General features: G+C 39.2%; 1 protein-coding gene across 1 annotated transcript in view; it reads left to right on the top strand.

The window, feature by feature from the left end:
* The window catches only part of LOC141443003 (prostasin-like), a 431,412-nt gene that overhangs the window by 312,890 nt on the left and 101,121 nt on the right, over positions 1–17,401 (top strand). The gene's annotated exons all lie outside the window — the stretch shown is intronic.

Genomic DNA, 17,401 nt, shown 5'->3' on the forward strand with positions numbered 1-17,401 from the left:
AAAACGGAACCCTTATAGTTTCGCCATGTCTGTCTGCCTGTCTGTCTGTCTGTCTGTCCGTCCGCGGCTTTGCTCAGGGATTATCAATGATAGAATGAAAGCTGTAATTTTGCACGAATATAAATGTAAACTATGCCAACAAAATTGTACAATAAAGAATTCGAAAAATTTTTTTTTTACAATATTTCCCGCACCCATAGACGTAAAATGGGGGTGTTTTTTTTTCTCTCATCCAACCTTGTACTGTGATGTATCGTTGGATAGGTCTTTTAAAACCATTACAGGGTTGCTTGAACGATTTTTCGATTCAGTGATTTGTTTGCAAAATTTTCATTAAAATCGATCGTCCCCGCCCCCCCCGCCTCCTCTGAAATCTAAACCGGTGGGTGGGAAAATTTGAAATTTTTTTGGATGGTAGTAAGTGTAATGACTGCACGTCAGTTTTGCGTAAAGATTTAAGAAGAAAATGGGTGCAGACTAACAGGTGTGTAATGAGGTTCTGTAATATTAACTGATTGTGTATTCTTGATAGATATTTATCATATTTAAACACATTAGACTATTGAAAATTTAGTTTGTTTGCGTGCCGTGGACATACGAGGTTTGCTCCGCGTGTATCTTTACGCGTGAAGATTAGTTACGTGGTTTTCTACGCAAATTATTTAATCTAGTACGTAGTTGTGATTGTTCGAATAGCAATTGTTTTGTTTGTGTCACTATTTTAATTTATGTTATACCTACCTACGAGCCTGTTACCCGCGACTCCGTCTGCGTAGCATTCGGTTTTCACTATCCCGTTGGAACTATGAAATGTTCCGGGATAAAAACTATCCTATGTCCTTCCCCGAGACTCAAACTATCTGTATACTGATTTTCATCTAAATCGGTTCAGCGGTTTAGACGTCATGAAGCGAAGTGACAAATAAACAAACAGACTTACAAACTTTCGCATTTATTATATTATAGTGGGATTTAGTCGAACTCGTCCCACCTGCTTTACTTAAGGGTTTTTACTTATAACATTTTATTGTTCTGTACGCGGATACTAAAATAAATCAACAAAGGAAAGCAAGACTGCAGATTTTTTTTTTTCAAAAATAGGAAAAAACGTACGCATGTTACAATTTAGATGTAAATCAATACGATGGATCTTTAATTTTAGTTCAGGAAGAGCACTATTCATCTCAACAAGAGATTTGTTTTAGAGTGCAGAACCCTACACCACCTTGTATCTCACTAACTACTACTACTACTACTACTACCAGGGCGCAGTGACCCCAAGTTGGTTTTGGCCTCCAACACCAGATTACGCCACGGTTTGCGGTGTTGAGTCAGCTCTTGCAAGTCTTCGACCCTGAGGTCCAAAAGGTCTTTCAGGACCTCGTCCCTCCAGCGTTCTCGACCACCAACAACCAACGACCAACCGGCCTCTCGTTCATCCCAAGTGCGCTCTCATCAGGGCTCGACCCTCTCCCATCCCAACCTTTCTACGTGCTCGAGCCACCGAAGTCTGGACGCCTTGATCTGTCCGATTCCCTACATTGGGATACCAGGTCCTCAAATTCCCTATTACCTCACCAATTGTGCAACATGAAATTTGTTTGTCACCAGCTAGTTTCAAGAGCTTGAAAAAAATCGATTTTCAAGCCACAAAATCCACTCATCACGTCATAAACCAGCAGTTCTCAGAGCTTTCCTGAACAAGAAAAATGTCAACAGCCTTACAGCATGAACATTGTGTATCACCCGCTAGTTTTCATCAAATTAATTCAGCCAAAAATAATCATGCTTCATTATCTTCACCTGAGCCAAACTCATGTACTTAATCATGTAAATAATTACCTTGTTCAGATCAAAAAATTACCTCTATTTTTTTATAGCAAAAACTCTTATCTCCCGATTGGCTTTATAAAATTTTCAAGAAAAACTCTTAACTCCAAAATTTCCAGGTCCAGGTTATTTAAAAAAAAATAGGTCTTATCAATCTGACGGCCAAATTTAATTTAACATTATGTAAAAAAAAACTTAGCAAGTCTTCATGCAAAATTTTTGGTAGTGAAGTTTTTTGTGTCTCCTGTAAAATTTGATCAGATTGAGTTACGAGGTTTGCGATTTAGGCCGACGGCTATATCAAACTTACAAGGAAAACTATAACGGTTAAGTTTTCTTGAGAATTATCAGTAGTTTAAGAATAAATAGCAGCATAAGGTATAAAATACGAGGGCTGCACTGAAAGTTTCGGGAATCCAACTTTAAGAAAATTAATTTTGGCACATTTTATACCTTTTTTTAATCTCTAAAAAGTTTCAGTATTTTAACACACTGGCGACATAGAAAAAAAAGTAATGGTTCGGTTTCAATTGTTTTTTGAAGTCGTCGAGTCGCAGGTGAAAATGGAATTGTCCCGTGAAAACTTAAGAGCTATGATTTTATTACAACTTTAAAAGTGGATTAACACAAAAACAATGTGGAGACCGGATGACTGCTGCTTTTATTTATTTATTTATTTATTTATTGTGAAACAAACAGTCACACAAAGGCAAGGTTACAAATATTTATATGCAACTATTACAGACCTATAGTTTCCAAAAAGTACTATCTAAGAAGTACAAGAAATGCAACATATAACCGCAATTTTCAAGTATTTCTTTAAAATTACAACTAAATATCACACTAACAAAAATGTGTAGTATAACTATTTTATTTCTTACCTAAAAACTTGCATTCCTACCTATTTTGTTCTTCTTTATACAACTTTGTTAAACTTGTTGTAATGAAGTCCATTTCAATAAATTTAAAGTTAACATCCAAAACAAAGTAAAGTACAGTACATTAATTATTTTTTGTCTTGAAAACATTTTTTAATGCGCCTATTGTATTGTTGAATATGTCTATATCTATAAGTTTTTTATTTTTATTATAAAGTGTACATGCACGCTTGATAAACATGTTCTTAGAGTAGTTAGTTCTACTACGTGGGATGGAGAAAAGGTGTTTAAATTTGTCACGACATTGGCGTTCCCTTTTACCTGGGACTCTAAATTGAACGTCTTTCAGCAGGCCAGGGGCATCAATATGATTATTAACTATATTATATAACAAAATTGCGTCAACGCAGTCTCTTCGACACTCAAGGGATTGCATTTTATGACGATTTAAAGATTCAATATAACCTTTATATTCATAGCCACATTTAAAGTCAAGATGTTTTATAAACTTTTTTGTAGTCTCTCAATTCTGTTAACATGAATATCATAATGGGGTTTCCACACTGCACATGCAAACTCAAGCCGACTACGTACATAACTATTATAAAGTATTTTTAGGGTCAATGCACTTTTAAAAGGTTTGCCAATTCGCAGTATCATACCTAACTGTTTAAAGGATTTACCTAAGATGGAGTCAATATGGGGTACAAATGACAATTTGTCATCCATAACGACGCCAAGGTCACGAATCTCTGTAACTCTTACTAGATCTTTGCCGCACAATTTGTAACTAAATTTTGATAATTTATTTTTTCTTGAAAAACTTATTGTGCTGCACTTATCCGAGTTTAGAAATAGATTATTCCTTGTACAGAAGGTCTCAAAGTTACATAAATCACGCTGCAATAGTTCACAATCAGCATCACTACGAATGACTCTAAATTTTTTTGCATCATCTGCATAAAGAAGGATATTAGAGTGGGAGATAGATTTTACAACGTCATTTATATAAATTATAAATAATAAAGGTCCCAAATGGGACCCCTGGGGGACACCAGAACTTATTATTTTACTGCGAGAGGCAAACCCAGAGACCACCACGGACTGCGTGCGATTTTCGACGTAAGACTTAATCCAACGAAACAAATCACCATGTATACCGAGTTCCCAAAGCTTACATAATAAGGTATAGTGACAAATTTTGTCAAATGCTTTGGCAAAGTCAGTATACACGGCGTCTACATAAAATCCATCATCCATGGCCTCCAATATGACATTGGTGAATGTTAGTAAATTAGTATTCACCGAACGTCCCCTATAAAAACCATGTTGATTGGGTACAATATGATGTCGCACGACAGTGGTTAATTGATCGGTAACAATTTTTTCTAATATTTTTCCAAATTGGCACAGTTTGGATATTGGCCTATATTTCTCAATGTCCCGACTTATGGGACCCTTTGGTACAGGAGTTATCCAAGCTTCTTTCCAAATGATAGGAACATGACCTTCCTTGATCGATTTTTTAAAAAGTATAGCAATCGGAGCTGCAAGAGTAGAAGAACAATTTCTAACAAGCAAAGGATGCACCCCGTCAGGCCCCGCGCCCTTGTGAACATTAAGAGATTTAAGATATTTTTTAACAATATTTTCATCAATTTCAATTGAATGAATATCTATCAGAGGATCTGTTGGCGCAGCAAAGTTGTCTGTGTCAGAAGGACCTCTGTCGTATACCTCAAAAACTGAATGGAAATGGTTATTAAATAAATTGCAAATTTCTTCACCGCTGGATGTAACGGTATCCTTATACGTCATGGTTTGTGGTAGCCCATTATTTGAAAAGATTGACTTAATATATGTCCAAAAAAATTTAGGATTATTTTTTATATTATTTTCTGAGAAACTTATGAAATCACGATAACATTTTTGTTCCATTTTTTCGGCACGTTTCCGAAGTATACGAAAGCTATCATAATCAAGTGGGTTTCCGTACAACTTCCAAAGCTTGTGAAATTTACGTTTGTCATTGAGAATTTTCTTCAGAGATGTATTATACCAAGCCGGAAGTTTAGACGATGCGCGGAGCCTACGTCGGGGAACATGCCTTTCAATAATATGATTCAATAATTTATAGAATTTGTCAACCGAAGCTTCACAATCAAGATCGCTAAAATAAGTACACCAATTTATCTTTAATAATTCATTATTTATTTGTTCGTAATTCGCTGAATGAAAATTGAAAACCAATCCCGCAGAGGGCGCTAATTGAGGTGTATAGTCAAGTTTCAAGTCAACAAGCAGTGCTCTATGATATAATGCGTCCTCCGCAACCAATGGTACATCACATAAACAAACTTTGCAACAAACACTACAGAAAATTAAATCGAGTAGTTTTTTATGTGAATTAAAAATACAATTATATTGCTTTAGGTCAGTGAAACACAAAAAATCCGCCAAACATTGTAGTAATGCATAATTGTTAAATTCCTTTTACTCCTTGCTACCTCAAAGAGCGATTTAGCTATGTTACTTCTGTTCGTTGCTCTCAGAACTTCCTCCTTACTGTCCCACTTTCAAACTCTAAATTCTATGTTTATTCTTACACTGTCCAGGCCACTCGGTTGTGGAACTCCCTACCGATAGACTTGAGGCGCGCAAAGTCCTTGCCTATCTTTAGGTCTATGCTTAGGGAGCACTACCTGTCATCTTGCGTATAAATATTATAGTTAGCTTATTTATGTGTTATTATGGTATCTATCTACCTATCTATCTGTTTAGATTTGTTGTGTATGTGTATTGTATGTGTTAGTTTTATGTATTCTTGATACAGCTATAATCTACTGTAAATTGCACCACCTGCTAAAATGTATTCCTTATTTCTGTCCATTGTAAAGGTTGCCTGGAAGAGATCGCTCTGAAGCGATAAGGCCGCCTATTGCTTACCTTAGAAAATCTCTATGTATATACTTGTTTTCTCTGTACTGTTTACTGTATTGGTGTGCAATAAAGAGTTATTGTATTGTATTGTATTGTATTGTTGCCCGACACGAAATTCATTGCGCTCGACGGAGTTGACACCCACTCTGCTTGAGATATATTAAAGTCGCCCAATATTAGAAATATGTCCTCAGGATAGTCTACAACCAACTGGCATGCTATGTCAAAAAAAGATATCAATGACTCTTTATAGCACGGTCCGTGTGGTATATAAACGCAAGCAATGTTTAAACTACAGTTTTCTTTAGGTATGCCAGGGGCCAAGTTAATATTATTGCTCTGCAAGGTTGACAGAGGAACCGACACCCATACACACTCACAGCCAGCAGGCGAGGGCACGGGCCAATCGCGGCGCACGGGCCGATACTCGGCGCGGACGGCCAAGACCACTCCTCCGCCTCGAGCAGCTCCGCTATCTACTATGGACCGGTCGCAACGATAGACACTATATCTGCTATCAAAGTATTCACGATCATAAAAATCAGCTGTAAGCCAGGTTTCGGATATGCCTATAAAGTCATAGTCGGCCTGAGCTGCCTGCGACAAAAATATATGAGACTTAGTGCGCAAGCCCCTTACATTCTGGTAATAATCACTAAAAGTTTTAGTTGTCATATTGTATCGGTACGAATTAATTTTACATAAAGATATTTACTTTCAGACGCCAAAGAGCAAAACTTGCAAACAGAAAATAATCCCAGTCCAATATAGAAATAAGTCTTCAACATTATGCTTAAAAATACATAGATTTCAAGCAAAACTATCCCCTTAAAGTTATTTTTATAGACAGAGAGCACATCAGTACACAATATAACAACGCAGCAACTATGTGTACTTTGACATAATTCCAACTCGCATTCATTACATATGTTTTTTTTAATTAGCATGTATAACAATGGCATACGACAAAACAAAAAGGCGTGGTAAATACAACGATTACAATCCGAGATATTAGAAAACAAACTAATAACAAAATGGATAAAACCTTTCATAACAACATAAGAAAATGAACACGTTTCCATACGAGCTACAAATAATAAACCAAACAGGAGTCACTTTAGTTTATCCAAATCCGCATGACTTTTTATGTAAATTACTTTACTGTTATCGACGGGGAAGAAGTAAATCCTCCTATCTTACATTTTTGGGCAAATTGACTTTTTAATGTAGTTAGATGTAAAATTTTATTTTACGTATCCTGTAAAGATCTCCTATCTACATGTTCAAGTTTTAGGCGATTTTTTGTCAAATAGAAATAGCTCTTAAAATACAGCTTCTATATTTTGTAAACATTTTTATGAAAAAACCTCCTTTCTGCTGGAAGAAATTACTCCTATCTGTTTCGCGCGTGTTTTTGCTGACAATATCTCCTATCTGCATAACGAAACGTGTTTACTCGACCGCTGCGCTCGCGCGACTGACTGTTGAGTTGAGTTGACAACCGCGTAACGTCTGGACGGCTGATCGCGCGATGTCTAGGAGGTTCTAGTCCGTCTATACAGATGGTGTTAGCTTCGCTCAGTTTGCACAACCGCGCCGCTGCTTACTAATATCACAGCAACAAGTGCAAGTTTTAACGTGGATCTCGTAAAATATATTGTGAAAAATAGAAAATAATGTTTAGTTAGTGTTGGATTGTTAATGATTAAGGTAAGTTTTACAATATAGATTTCAAGGTAGTATGTTTACAAGGTAGATTTTTTTGTTTTAAAAATACCTCCTATCTCTGTATATAACGTAGATAAGAGATACATTGGCATTGTTAATACTTTGAAGTTAGAAGATCTTACTAACGGCGAACTTGGACGACAGGCATTCATTTTACGTGTGCAATAGATACCTATGATGGTTTATCTTATACCTAAGTACAATGTTCAGACACTGCGTAATATTGGACGAGAAGATATTACAAAGTTTCCCGAACGCTGCCCATCCGAGTTGGATTCTTCGGGCGACCTCTTTGTCGAAGTTGGACCTACCCATTTGGTCAACTTGTACAAGGTAAACATAGTGGTCAACAACTTCGAGTGCATCGTTCCCAACGATAACCGGCACGGGTGTGACATGGACATTTGACATGATTTTTAGTCTTGACCATATTCATCTTAAGATCCACCTGAGGTCACTGAGCATAGTATTTAGCTCCTCCAGCGACTTTGCCATTATGACTATATCATCGGCAAAACGAAGATGGGTGATGTACTCGCCGTTGATATTGATGCCGAACCTGTTCCAGTCCAAAAGCTTGAAAACGTCCTCCAATGCATTTGTGAACAGCTTCGGAGAAATAACGTCTCCCTGTCTCACACCTCGCTGTAGTTGGATTGGTTGTGTACTCTCGTTCTGCAACCGGATCGACATAGTGGCGCTGCTGTACAAACTCTTTAATACCTCGATATATCTATAGTCAATATGGCATCGCTGAAGGGACTGCAATACAGCCCAGGTCTCGATTGAATCGAAGGCTTTTTCATAGTCCACAAACGCTAAACATAGTGGCCGATTATTCTCCTCGGTCTTCTGAATAATCTGGCGGAGCGTGTGAATGTGGTCTATGGTGCTAAAGCCTTTACAGAATCCAGCTTATTCGGGAGGCTGGAAATCATCAAACCTTCGCTCGAGACGATTCGTAATGACCCTCGAAAATAACTTGTATACATGACTCAGGAGTGGGATGGTTCTATAGTTCTTCAATAAGGTATTGTCGCCTTTTTTGAACAAGAGCATCACCACACTCCTGTGCCATGCTTCCGGCGTGGTACCCTCGAGTATGACGGAATTAAATAACCTCTGGAGGACTACAAGTACTGGTTTACCACCCGCTCTCAGAAGTTCTGTCGTGATTCCGTCATCCCCCGGAGCCTTGTTGTTTTTAAGTTGTTTGAGAGCCACTCTAATCTCGTTCTGGCTGATGGGATGTCTTCAGTGTAATGACGGATTAGTTTAAATCTGGTATCTTGAGCTGCACCTACAACGGGCTTCTGTGTCGAGGCATATAGCTGTTCGTAAAACCTTTCGAGCTCTCTCAACAACTCCGGTTTCGATGAGATGATACTGCCATCGTCGATCTTCAACTTAGTCATTTGGCTTTTCCCAATAGACGAATTCTTTGCGAACACTAGAGCCCTGGTTCCGCTCAATTGATTCCTTAATACGTGCAGTATTAAAGGCACTTACTTTATTTTACTATATTTTACTTAATTTTTGATAGGAAAACCATCGGAAGCAGTAAAGAGAAGATTTTTTAATGATGATGACACAGGACCCAAGTATCCTAAACGTTAGTCTGACGTCTATTAACAGAATAATAAAATCGTTGTTTAAAGTTTACATCTTCAATAAAGATATTATTACGGTGTTGGCGTCTTATTGATATATTTATATGTAAAAAAACGATATTTAATTATTATGTTGTATGCTCTGTAAATTTTCAGCTAAGATATTCACTTTCTAATTCTTCCCCTATTCCATTGAAATATCTTCTAACTTGAACTCAATTTGGGATTCGTAATAAGCAATACCTCTTATCTTACAAAATCATGCTTTATTTATGTTATAAAGTACTTATTGATATTATTCTAAATAAAGATAAGGTTTTTGATGCTGTAGAACATTGTTTACACAGATAAATTATACTAATCTTAGGAATTTGAAGGAATCTTTACTAGTGGAAAAATCGTCTAACTTCAAAATACTCGACACAACACAAGGAACAATACCTTCTAACTTGCACTTACTTTAAATCCTGTAGCACTACTAAATAATAATTACTTAGTTTAAAAAAACAACTACTTCGATAACAAACAAACCCTCAGAACATCAGTTCAAGGTAAAATTATAAACAAAAAAGATATTCAGTTTTTTTCCTTCTCCTGTAAAGTTAGGCCTGTGTGAGATAGGAGAATTTACTTCTTCCCCGTCGTTATCTCTTTTGCGCATTTGTATTTTGCAATCACGTGTCCACAAATATGTGTATTGCAAATCAATCTTAATCTGCCTGGCCCGTTTCAGGAGCAATTTATTTTCAGGGGTTAGATGATCGCTAACATATACGTTGGAGGCTGGCCCCGGGAGCTCAATGTCTGCAGTAGTAATTCCGCGTCTAGCTCGAATAGCAGACAAAAACTCATCTTTGCGTTTTCTTTGCGTAAAACGAACAATGATTGCGGGTGGACGCACAGCTTTCTGTGAGCCAGTTACATTGCTTTGATAGCGGCGAACTCGGTGAATTGTATCCACATCACTGCCCTGCATGGTAAAACCGACTTTAACACTCATGCTATGCAAGATAGTCAACAAATTTTCTCCTTTATTAAACGGTATACCTGAGATTTCTAGATTATTCATCATGGCAAACTGTTGAGAATCATTATTTTCCTTTGAAAGCCTCTCTATAGTTTCCTTTGCGTCATTTAAACCCTTCTTATAATCACACTCACTTATAATTTTGCGGAGCTGCTGGTTTTCCGAGCGCAAACCAACAGTTTCTGACTGAAGTTCCGACAGCTCAGCCCGCATCTCGTCACTGTTGTTGGACAGGACAGTAATATCGGTCTGCATGCTTCTAACGGTGTCATCAAGCAGCGAGAATTTGGAAGCCCAGACTTGAATTGCAGTAGCCAACCCGTCAATTCTGTTGTTGAAACTGTTCCTAAGTTCAACCATGTCGCGAGTCAGTTGCTCAAATTTGGTGTTCATGTTATTCATTAAAGCCTCCGTGTCGATGCTTACAATCGACGGCAAGTGATCTGCGTTGCCATCCGAACGTTCATTTAACAGCACAGGAGCCTTAGGGCTATTGGATGCCGATTGGCCTTTTTTAACATTCTTGCAGTCAGAACACTTCCACTTTTTTAAATTCATCGGAAGTATTTTCTTAAATTCCTGCTCCGTAAGCCCAGCGCACGAAAAATGTTGGCATGCCTCGCATGATGACGATGTGCATTTCAAAAAATCGCTGGATCCGAGCCCCTTTTTGCATTTTGAACAATTCATGTTGATTTAGTAATGAAGCATCTTCAAAGACTACAATATACAGGTGGTATTCAGATTTTAAACGCGACCGTGTATCACTCACGGACGACGTGCGTGAAGGTCGACCAAAATCGGCCGTCACTCAAGAAAACATCGATGCTATGCGTCAAATGATAAAAGAAGACCGGCATGTGACATACCGGGAAATTCAAGAGTGCTTGAATATTGGAATGAGTCAGATACAAATTATTTTACGGGAAGAATTGGGCGTGCGAAAGTTGTTTTCCCGCTGGATCCCTCATTTATTATCTGACGAGCAAAAAGCGACTCGTGTCAATTGGTGCCGCAAAACTTTGAATAAATTCAACGGAGGAGGCTCAAACGCAGTTTTTAGTGTCGTATCGGGTGACGAGTCATGGATATATGCATATGAGCCTGAATCTAAAAACCAGTCTCGAGTTTGGGTCTATGAAGATGAGCTCAAGCCGACAAAAGTTATTCGCTCTCGCAGCACGGCCAAGAAGATGGTGGCCACGTTTGTCTCCAAATCGGGACATGTAGGTACTATTCCTCTCTACGTTCGTAGAACGGTCAATGCCGATTGGTACACAACTATTTGTTTGCCGAGTATCTTTGATGAACTCTGTTGAAGTGGGACCTGGGACACGTAATCAAACTACAGAGTTCGGTACAAGACTGCCTGCTCATTTATTCAAATGTACCCACTTGCATAATATTCTACAAACTCCAAAAAAATAACCCTAATCGCCGCATCATCCTTCACCACGACAATGCCAGCTTCCGCTACCGCTAAATACCGCTCGGAAAACTACTGAGTATATCTGAACGGTGAAAACGTTGAACTCCTGGACCATCCTCCATACAGCCCCGACCAAAGCCCCAACGACTTTTTCACATTTCTCAAAATCACGGATAAGTTGCGTGGTCAGCGGTTTCAGACGCCGGAGGAAGCAGTGGAGGCCTTTATAAAGGCCATTTTATCGACCCCTACTTCAGCGATCAATAAGTGCTTTAAAGACTGGTTTGAACGCATGAAAAAGTGCATAAAATATAAGGGTGAATACTTTGAGAAACAATAAAAATACTTTTATCCAATTTAACTGCTTATTTTTATCTATTCCCGAAACTTTCAGTGTGACCCTCGTATACTTAAACTTAGAATATTCCGTATGTTGCTCACTACACTCACTTAACACCTGAGTTGATAATAACACTGCATTGTTTATTCTTTGAAACTCATTTATTAAGCAAAACAACAAACATCTTAAACTTTTAAAGGAACACATCGTTAGCATGTTACGGCGAGGGATAAGCGCCATCTATTAGTAGCTTTTGGAACTAATTAACTTAAAACTATTGCAAGGGAGCACAGCGTTATCTTAACGGGTGGGCGGTACAGAGCCATCTAGAGTGTGTTTACTGTAATTATGATTTTTAACGTAAGACATTCAACATTACCGGCCCCCAAGGACGACTAGTCCTTTTTAATAATAAAATAAATACAACTCCAAACGAATAGATCGCCAATAACGATCTAGGTACTTCAATTTTAACTTATTTCTTATGAACATAGTTAAGCAACCAGAGGTAGAGGACAGATCTTTGTTATCGGCCTGCGGAAGGTACTATTTTTATACTTTAATGTAACTACGCGAGTTAAGCCATCTCGACCAGGGTGCTTATCTATAATACGGCCTAACAACCACTTTCCGGGGGAAGTCTCTCATCCTTGACGAGAACTATATTTCCAATTTCTGGGTCTGGATTTCTGACCGTCCACTTAGGGCGATTCTGGAGAGTGGTTAAATATTCAGAGCTCCAGCGAGACCAGAGACATTGCAACATTTTTTGAAGCATTTGCCACCGGTCTAATCGAGAACCAATGACTGACTCGAGACTTTCTTCCGGAACAGTAAGAGGAGCTTCTCCTATGAGAAAATGTCCGGGTGTAATTGGAGAAACATCATTAATAGAATTACTGATAGGAGCTAAAGGTCGCGAATTTACACAAGACTCAACTTGAGTCAGCAAAGTGGTATACTCTTCGAACGTGAGAAGAGTCTAGCCAATGACGCGTTTAAGGTGGGTTTTAATGGATTTAACTCCGGCTTCCCAGAGTCCTCCGAAATGAGGCGAGCCAGGAGGTATGAAATGCCAGGTCGTATTATAGTTGGCAAGAATTTCAGCTATTTCTCCAACTGCTTCCGAATTTCTATTTTTAAACATTAAATCTAATTCTTTAGAGGCACCAACGAAGTTGGTGGCACAATCACTCCACAGGTCACTACAATGACCGCGCCTGGAAGTGAAACGGCGAAACGCAGCTATAAAAGCTGCAGTGGAAAGGTCACTCACTAATTCCAAATGAATGGCCTTGGTCACGGTACATACAAATAAGGCAATATAAGCTTTACAGATGCGATTACATCTGCCAGGATACAATTTTAACTGAACTGGACCAGCAAAGTCAACTCCGCTATTACGGAAGGGTTTGGCGGGCGTAACCCGACAGGCTGGCAGTTGACCCATCAATTGATTAATCGGAGCTGCAGATTGCTTATAGCAAGGAATACACCGACTTACAACTTTTTTTACTAAGTTCTTAGCGCCGATTATCCAATATTTAGATCGTATTACATTGAGTGTCAATTGAGGACCACCATGCAGACAATGAAGGTGAGCGTCATGGACAATGAGTGACGCCAACGGACATTTCGACAACAGAACTACAGGTGACATGGTGTTGAAACTCACCTGAGCATTGTGAAGGCGCCCTGTGACACGTACAAGTCCATTCTCATCAATGAATGGGACGAGTAAAGACAAAACACTTGATTTTGGAAGCCGACGTTTCCTTTTCAGCAGCTGTATTTCGTCTTGAAGCCAAATCTCTTGTGAAAGGCGAATACACGCGTTAGAAGCGAATCGTAATTCACAAACGGTTAAATATTGAGGGAATGTTTCTTGATCGCTTTGGTTATTTTTGGCCTCAATACGAGATTTACATATTTTCACAAATCGAAATAGATATGCAGTAATGCGAACAAATTTTCTTAAAGAGGAGTATCTAGCGAGGTAAGCAAGTCTCTCGTCATCCTCACTCGACACTCCAGCCGACAAAGTAGTGAGGTTTTGTATATTAAGAGTGCGATTTTCTTTAGTTTCTAATTGTGTGACGGGAATGTCAAGAGAGGAGGAACGTTGATCCTCGAAGCTAGTATGATCGTGCAGGATCTTCGGTCCGAGCCACCACAACTCGCAGTCTTTCATTAAATCGGGACGAATGCCACGAGAAGCAACATCAGCTGGGTTATTTGCGGATTTGATGTGGTGCCACCGACCACTGCTTACATTGTTGACTATTTCTGTGACCCGGTTAGCGACATAAGTTTTCCAAGTGTTTGGACTTCGTCGAAGCCAAGACAAAACTATCATTGAGTCAGTCCACGCAAAGACAGACTCCTCAGAAAGTTGAAGACTTCTCTGAACATCTTTGAGCAACTTGGAAAGCAATACCGCGCCACACAGTTCCAAGCGGGGAACTGACACTTGTTTTACCGGAGCTACCTTACTCTTAGCTATTACAAGTGAGACGTGGATTCCATTTATAGAGATTACTCTTAGGTATACTACAGCAGCGTAAGCGAGGCATGAAGCGTCGCTGAACCCATGAACCTCCACTTTCTCAATGCCGTCCTTTTGAGTGTGAACCCAACGTTCTAAATATAGTGTTGGCATGTGTACAAGTTGATCTCGATAGCTGGACCACTCGGTAGCCAGTTCAAGGGGAAGTTCATCGGTCCAGTTGATACCGCTCAGCCAAAGTTTCTGCAAAAATATCTTTGCAGTGACAATTACTGGCCCTAAAAATCCTAAAGGATCAAAGGCTCGTGCAATATCTGACAGTACTGAGGTTTTGGTAAAAGCTTCCGTAGATGGAGTAATTTCCAACTTAAGCTCAAATACATCGTGATGTGAGTTCCATTTGATGCCTAAAGCCTTAATTGTGTCATCCATTTTAATGTTAACGCTTTCCTGCTTAGTCTTAGCTGTGGTGGGAATCTTTTTCAATACCTCAGAACTGTTGGATGCCCATTTGTGCATTTCAAATTTACCTTTAGCCATTACTTGTGAAATACTACTTTGTAACTTTGCTGCGCCTTCCTCGTCGCTCGCACCAGTGAGCAAATCATCCATGTAAAAATCGTTATTGATGATATCTACTATATCGGGATAATTCGATTTTTCATCTTGAGCAAGTTGCTTAAGTGTGCGAATGGCGAGAAATGGTGCACATGAAGTGCCATAGGTTACAGTTAGCAAGCGCTTTTCGAGGATCTCGTCTTGAGGTGAAGAGCGCCAGAGAATGCGCTGATAATCGACGTCTTCCTTTGCGACTAGTATTTGTCGATACATTTGTTTAACGTCCGCGAGTAGACAGATCTTGTGGGTGCGCCAACGAATAATCAAGTCGCGCAGATCTTGTTGTAGTGGAGGACCAACCAGTAACTGGTCATTGAGAGCAGATCCATCTGAAGGTTTTGCTGAACCGTCAAAGACTACCCTGAGCTTGGTAGTGGTGCTCGCTTGTCTTACAATGGCGTGATGCGGAAGAATGTAAGGTCTGTGACGAGGTTTTTCCTGGGGATTTACATCTTCCATGTGATTGAGTGCTTGATACTGTTCTATGAAATCTGTGTAGTCTTTTTTAAATGCTGGTTGGTGGGCGAATCTTTTCTCCATGTTTTTCAGTCTGTGTACTGCGATCTGTCTAGCATCGCCTAAATTCTCTTCGTGTGCATCTTTAAAAGGTAATCTAACGACGTAACGTCCATCTTCCTGTCTGGTGTGTGTCTTTTTGTAGTGTTCTTCACACTGTTGATCAAGCAGTGTCATCGGCTTCTCATGTGGTTGATACTCTTCAGTCTCCCAGAATTTGCGTAGTAGATGATCGACTTCCAATAATGCCGTCGAAACCGTGATGTTGGTAGATGGTAGTTCAGTTGCTGCCGTCGTAGCCCCTGACACTAACCAGCCCAATCTGGAGTTTTGTGCGAGAAGCGTGTCAAACTTGTGTAATCCTTGGAGTAGTATGCAAGCATAGACGTCTGCGCCCAATAAAAGATCAATTGGCCCAGGTTTGTTTAAGTGAGGATCTGCTAACTTTACTTGTGATAGTGCTGGCCATTGAGTGATATCAAATTCCTTAGTGGGTAACATTGGAGTCAATTTGGTGAGAACGTGCGCTTTAGCTTGCATTACATAGTGAGTATCAATTGGTGAGTAAATATCCAAATTTACTATGTGTCGTGCCTTCACTGCGTGATTACCGATACCAGTTACATTAGCTGAGAGAGGTGTTTTCTTCAAATTCAATAATTGTGCTGCTGATTCTGTGATGAAGGTTGCTTGTGACCCCTGATCCACTAAAGCTCGGAAGTAAACAATAGCACCTCGACAATCCTTCACACAGACTTGTGCTGTAGCAAGTATTACTTGATTGTTGTTTGAAATCGATACTTTCATGCTGGTGATCGGAGTTTCAGGAACATCAGCGTTCATGGCGGGAGTTTCTGTGACAAGGGGCTTGGAAACCACCTTATCGTAGTGTAATAATGTGTGATGTTTACGGTGGCAGGTTCGGCAGGATGTGACTTGTCTACAATTCTGAACAGAGTGTCCTTTGACCAGGCAGTTGAAGCACAGATTATTGTTTTTTACAAATTGTTTCCGATTATCTACGTCTAGTTGTGTGAATTCAGTGCAGTGACAAATGTAGTGATTTTTCTGACAATATGAGCATTCCGTTGTAATTCCAGCTGTAAAAGATTTAACCGTCTTGGATTTTTGTGTCATCGAGGATGGTTGATAGGTTTGCTCTTTCTTCTCTTTCTTAAGTGACGTTTGTATCATTTCTATGGCTCTGAATCGTCCCTCCAAAAATGTGGTTAGGTTCTCATAGGTGGGTAACTCAATAGATGATCCAAGTGACTGCTCCCAACCCTTGTGTGTTTCACTATCAAGCTTCGATACTACGAGGTGCACCACAATCGGATCCCAAGAAGTTATATCAATATTTGATAAGCTGTTCAAACTTTGATTTGTGGTGTCTAGTAGATCCTTAAGTCCTTTAGGGCATTCACTAGTGAGTTTCTTTTGATTAAGCAAACGATTCAGAATGGTGTTCACGATTACTCTAGTGTTACTATAGCGATTTACTAAAGCATTCCAAGCCTTTTCGTAATTTGCCGCTGTTACATCAAAGTGGCGTACTAGCTGTTCAGCTTTGCCCTTTAAACTCGACCGCAAATAGTGATGCTTTTGTATCTCACTCAGTCCTTGATCGTTGTGTATCATAGAGAGAAATAAATCCCGGAAGCTTAGCCATTCATGATAATTACCAGAAAATGTAGGTATATTGATCGGCGGTAATTTTGTTACAGTCGTGGAAGAAGAAGAACATTGTGATTGAGTAGCATTTTTCTTTGATGTTGTCAACACGGCTATCTTTTCCTTTAATAGTGTTTTGAAATCTAAGTAATAATCCTCAGCTTTACTATAAAGATTCTTTAATTTTTGTTTATCTTCCGTTGTGATATCTTCTTTAATAATTTCCCTATGATCAGCCACGAATTTTGACCAATAATCTTCTAACGAGTCTCTCCGTGTCTCCAAATAACTAATTGTTTGTCTATCTA

Source organism: Choristoneura fumiferana, chromosome 26 (genome assembly GCF_025370935.1).
Source record: "Choristoneura fumiferana chromosome 26, NRCan_CFum_1, whole genome shotgun sequence".
In the NCBI taxonomy this organism is placed as follows: Eukaryota; Metazoa; Arthropoda; class Insecta; order Lepidoptera; family Tortricidae; genus Choristoneura; species Choristoneura fumiferana.